The sequence below is a fragment of the Strongylocentrotus purpuratus genome, unplaced genomic scaffold (assembly GCF_000002235.5).
Source record: "Strongylocentrotus purpuratus isolate Spur 01 unplaced genomic scaffold, Spur_5.0 spur5_scaffold_7, whole genome shotgun sequence".
Classification (NCBI taxonomy): domain Eukaryota; kingdom Metazoa; phylum Echinodermata; class Echinoidea; order Camarodonta; family Strongylocentrotidae; genus Strongylocentrotus; species Strongylocentrotus purpuratus.
This window is the reverse complement of record NW_022145613.1, coordinates 12,423,676-12,429,266: the sequence shown is the minus strand read 5'-3', so window position 1 is coordinate 12,429,266 and position 5,591 is coordinate 12,423,676. Positions and strand designations below refer to the sequence as shown.

Sequence of the window (5,591 nt, the reverse complement as noted above, 5' to 3'; positions counted from 1 at the left end):
TGAAATGATGACAATATTTAAAAGATCAATTCATTTGTAATCAAGTGTGGATTTTAATTCATTTGATCCCTTGATAGTCTGGGTACGGTATACCGAAACAGGGGAGGGAGCAGCTTGTGGCGTGGAACCATAAGGACCAATGAGGTTCTTTTGGGACATAGTTAATATAAAATTACCAAGCTGAAACCTACCCTAATACCAGTCACAAATCAATGCTTAACCAAGTATTTGTTGCGTTTTTCTCAATCATGACTTGTTGAGTTTTGTGCAGAAGTGCTACAATCCATTGATGAGAATGTATATAGCGAGTAGTCCAAATCAGGAGGGTCGCAAACTCCTTCTCAACCTCCATTGTTACATCTTGATTCCTGAAGAGCCTAGTGATTTGAGATGAACTTGGGAGAAGTTCCCACATTGTTTTGGAGGCACACACTCCTTATGCTGACTGCTCCTCTTCAGCAACTACTACAGACAAGTCCACTTGCATCTTTGTAACCAATTCCAATAAGCCAGCTGTTCATGAATAAAATGTTAATTGAAAGAAGAAAAAAAATCCAATATTGTTACAAGCACTTTAAGATCTAAAGCTCACATCACAAGTATATTTCTTTTTCTTCTTTCTTGTTGTTTTTAATCTTCTAGTAATCTTCAAAGGGCTATTAGTTTTATAAATTCACTGTTTGCTCGACAGGAGTATATTCCTTATTTTCCGTGCCAACGAGAGATCCCAGATTTAAATATTACTTCTTATAATAATATAATAATAATAATAGGGTTCTTGTATAGCGCACATGTCAGTCAGATTTGACCTCCTGGCGCTCCCGATTATTACCCTGGCTTTAGCACGGCTGCCATACGGCGCTCTAGCATTCAAGGAATAAATTCCTACCAGGAAATGAAATGAAATGAAAATCCCATATGCCAAACATGTATTTAATACTAATATACTACATGTCTGAGTAAAAGATCTAATCAAATATTCCGACCATTGTTTTAAAGACCGTCAATACTACTGGGCCAGAAGGGATTAGACCACCCAGCCAGGTCACTGACAGGTGGCTATCTCATCAACTCAGCTCTCAACTAACATAAGAAAGAGAGGATCATGGGGACCAACAGGCACCAATTGGGGAAGTTTCTATATAGAGAGAGCAAGTAGCTACAAGTAGGACAGTGGGGCTTTAAGAATAGCAATTAGCATTCATAGAAATGTCACAGAATTACATTCTTAAACTTTAAGCTGTGAAAACCTCATTTTGATTTGAGTGTAACTTTTGAGTTATTAACAACCAAAAGTTTCCAGTGATTTGTTTTGTTTCACTTTTAGTACACAAACATATTTTTCTTTATCACACTTGCAGGTTCTGGGATATCTACCCCCAGGACAACAGGATATAGTCATATAAAGATAATTAGATCTTGTACTGCTAGGCTGCCCCCCCCCCTCCCCTCTATTATACGAGTGTGAAAAAAAAATACAATTATTTGTAGCCTCTTAATCACTAATCAAAATTTTGAACTTTAGTAAATGTTGTTTAAAGAATATATTGTGAAAACTGAGATGGATTGCAGGTGGCAAGGGTGTATTGGTTGAGAGTTGCAGGTAATAATTCATGCTCTACTATGAGCCAACTTACTTCACACACTATCATCTTGCAGCAGGGTAAGGTTTTTACAGAAATTTTAGAACTTGCAATGGGATGTACCGGTACTTAAATATCAACTTTATACAATAGCAGTATGTAGAAAGGAATTTAGGATAACCTGACTTTGGGTCTGCCAATGCTTAGCACAAGCTTTATTTCGTCAAGATATATGGTAATTGCTCAAGTTGTGATAGTGTTTTAGATTAGCTTTTAGGGTTAATATTACGTTTAGCTATGGATCCAGGATTAAGATTAAGAATTCATTTTGTGTTACAACATAACCACTAAACAATAGAGCATGTCGTAAAAATCAGGTACACGTTTCGCAAACTGGGGGTCAGCATATTTTTAGTTTACTAATACAAAGGAAGTTTTTTAAACTGCCAATGATGAGTATCAATACATACAGCTCCAACAGCACCTGGAAAATCTGATTGTACGACACTTGTTCCTCAAGACATTTGCTCAACATCAATTTCCTACACTATTATCCAAATACTTAACTTCATCCCTGGATCCAATACTAGACCTAACCTTAACCTCAATCCCAATTGCAACCCTCGGCCTAACCCTACACATTTGACAAATAAAGCCTTGAGCAGTCGTTGCAGGAGCAAATGTTGGGTCACTCGAAATGCCATGACACTGGACAGGCTCACTTGCTATGAATTTCTCTGTTTCTTTACCAGATTAAAAAAAAAACATTGTAATATTCATTATGAATTACCAGTCCATTGTGCTTTGCTCCTAATATGTCAGGCACAAGAGGCCATCGCTTTGAGGTAAGGGGCAGAACATCAAGACTGGAACCTCAAGGCACCCCATGATCTCTCAACAGGAAGCCCTCCTTTTCAATCCCTGGAACAGAATTATAAACAATGCAATATATTAACCAAATTTGAAAAAATAAATAGCACTATTTAATATTTCAGTTGTCTTCAACGTTTAGTTTTTCAGCAAAATTTGAAGGTCAATTTTTTTATTTTGTTTCGCTTGTCGTTCCTTTTCATGTATTGGACCCCCCCCCCCTTCCCCCTGCACATGAGCTTAAAATGTTAATCCTGAAAAGAGAAACACTTCAGCAACGTGTTAGTAGACATGTGGATTCATACATAGCCATCTCAGGAATACATACTTCTCAAACCAGCCCTTTGCATCCCTTCAGCTTGACCTTGACCTCACCTATTTCAAAATTTCGTTTTACTTGAAAAAACTAAACAGATCAAGTTAGATCAAAAGTAAATATGTTTACCTTCTTTTGTGGTGGTCTGTTTTCTCCAGGACATTCTTGTTTCAAGCACATACTCCAAGAAAGCAAGCATTTGGTACTGCATTAACTGCGACAAGTCTCTGTACATTCTCCTGTAAAAGAGGGGGGGGGGATTTAATTCTTAGAATAAAAGGAAATGAGCATGATCATTTAAACATTGATAAGCATTTGCAGAATTAACTGTTCTATTTTAATTTGGATTTTCTCTTTACAAAAAAGCCCTCCTTCATTATCTAACATTGAAATTTATATTCAATTTCTTGATCCAGATCTAGTTGATCTACAGTCTCTAGATGATCTAGATCCATGTCTCGTAACTGTTCATTCTATCAAATTAAAAAAAACGCAAAATAGATATGGACCTAGATCTATATATGACAGAGCAAACTTAATCGTGTTTACAGCAAACAAAAATTCAAAGATAGAGCCTAGAGTAGAGGCAAATTAGGCTAAGCAACAAAGAGTTAAGAAACACACAGGCACCAGTGGAGTCGGGCTAACTCGCCCCACGGGACATCTCGCCCCTGCCTCAAAGACTGGGGCGAGATGTCCCGACATGATTCATCGATCGAGAGATACTAATGCAATGCAATGTGTATATGTTTGTGCTCATTGTGACTTAATAATGCCATTTCCAACAATTTACTCACAGCTCGCAATTCGCATTGCCGCACGTACATTAAATGTGCGTTGTATCGACACGGACCACTGAAATTTGAGCAGTGTTTTTGAGTAAATTGTCCGAAATGCCATTTTTTTTTCATTTTACCTAAAGAGAAGTTAAAGATTGTCTTCAATAGTATCATTTAACACAATCCATTACAGATTGTGGTTGGAAATGGCAGTATTAAGTCACAATGAGCATGGTATCTCTCAATCGATGAATCATGTCGGGACATCTCGCCCCAGTCTTTGAGGCTGGGGCGAGATGTCCCGTGGGGTGAGTTAGCCCGGATTCGCACCACTATACGTACCCCTGTATACGATGTAGTATAGACTGATAATTTGGGGGGATCGTGTTTTAATTTGTTAGATAGCTATAAGACTCTGTACGACTACGAGTATCACATTCACAGGCAGGCACGGATCTCACGGGGGCGAGCGGGCCTTGGCCCTTCCCCCCCCCCCCCCCCCACCCGCAAAAAAAAAAAAAAAAAAAAGGGAAAGAAAGAAGAGGAAGAAGAAAGGGAAAGAAAGAAGAGGAAGGAGAAAAGAAAAGGGGGAAAAGAAGGAGATCGGGGGCCGAAAGGGCCTTGCCTCCAGCTGTAACCTCTCCCCCTCCCCCCATCAAAAAATAAAAGAGAAGGAAGGAAAGGGAAAGAAAAAAAGTAAAGAGGGATAAAGGGAAGGAAAAAAGAGGAAGAAGAAAAAAAGGGGGAAATCAGTTGCAATTGTAGTTCGGGGGGGGGGGGGGGGTGGGGGGGCAACGGCCCTTGCCTTTATATGCTCATCTGACCGTAATTAAATGCCTATACCCGTGAGCTTCTGGGGGTTCCACTCCTTGACCCCTGCAGGTTCTTCGCCTTAGACACCACGCCAATTTCAGCTCTACCTGATCGTAGATACCTCCTCCCCCTACCTACTTAGAGAAACGTTTAGCGGGGCCTGCATGTAAGAGTGGGGTGGTGCATATTTTATTGGCTACCCCCCCCCCCCCCCCCCCCCCGTTTTTGCTCATTTCGCCACTGCCGGTGTCACTATCACGTACCAATATTTGGTTTGCATAATTTTAAATTTGGGCCCCCCCCCTAAGAAATCCTGGATCAGCGCCTGTTCACAGGTAGTCCAATTATTTACTGGTCTGTAGGCCTATAGGCCTCAAATTTTCTACTTTCGTACTCGTCTATCTCGGTATCTGGTCCAAATTTTGGCGCTTGTTCACAACTCGTCTCATGTCAACTGTGACCATGCTTTTTAGTGTTAGCTATTAACTTTTTCTGACCCAACTATGAAAGTAGTATTCAACAGTTGGACCTAAAAGTAACAAAAAGCTTGGATCATTGATGCAGCTAGCACCAGTGAAGTGATCTGCCAGCTGCCTGTAGAACCTATACTCGCGTATCTAATTTTCAGAGAGGGTCTCGCCCGAAAGTTTGGGCCAAGGATCAAGGAGTGACTGGCAATCGAGCTGAAATATTTCTCACGACGATAAATAACAAATCAAAAGTTCGAGTGTAGATTACTCCTAAATTCATCAGATATAACCATTTTAAACCACTTCATAATGTACAGTCAAATCTGCAGATTCATATTATCGTTAGATATGTTTATAAATACGATTCAATTTACGAGATTTGAACGTAATTACAGCTGTACTCACCATCAAACTTTCAAAGAAAACCTCGAACTCTCACTCTGTGTGGGTGACGTCATACATTAAATATGCATACAGCGAAAGTCTTTTCTTCAGATCAGGCAATCGTACATAAAAACTTTCATCACAGATAGAAAATTTCTTATTAAAATAATGAGGATGATTACAGTTATCAATCATTATACCCAATTTGCATTCAAATAAGAAGGAGAATAGTGATACAGAGAATTAATTACCGCACGTAGGATTTCTGATAAGAATACACAAAGAACACAAAATGGAAAGGTGCCTGGAATAGAGGATAATATGGGCAGTCAAGCTCATGAATATTCATATTATGGGCGTTACCAACCATTGACAT

The 5,591-nt window shown here is 39.4% G+C and overlaps 1 long non-coding RNA gene across 1 annotated transcript; it reads right to left on the bottom strand.

Annotated features, from left to right (window-relative positions):
- Nucleotides 1–290: 290 nt before the first annotated feature.
- LOC115920045 lies at nt 291–5,317 on the bottom strand. The gene is made up of 4 exons (XR_004062139.1): nt 5,237–5,317; nt 2,899–3,008; nt 2,374–2,504; nt 291–513 (listed from the first exon to the last, which is right to left on the bottom strand). It is a non-coding gene; the product is annotated as an uncharacterized LOC115920045 (long non-coding RNA).
- Between the last annotated feature and the right edge of the window lie 274 nt (nt 5,318–5,591).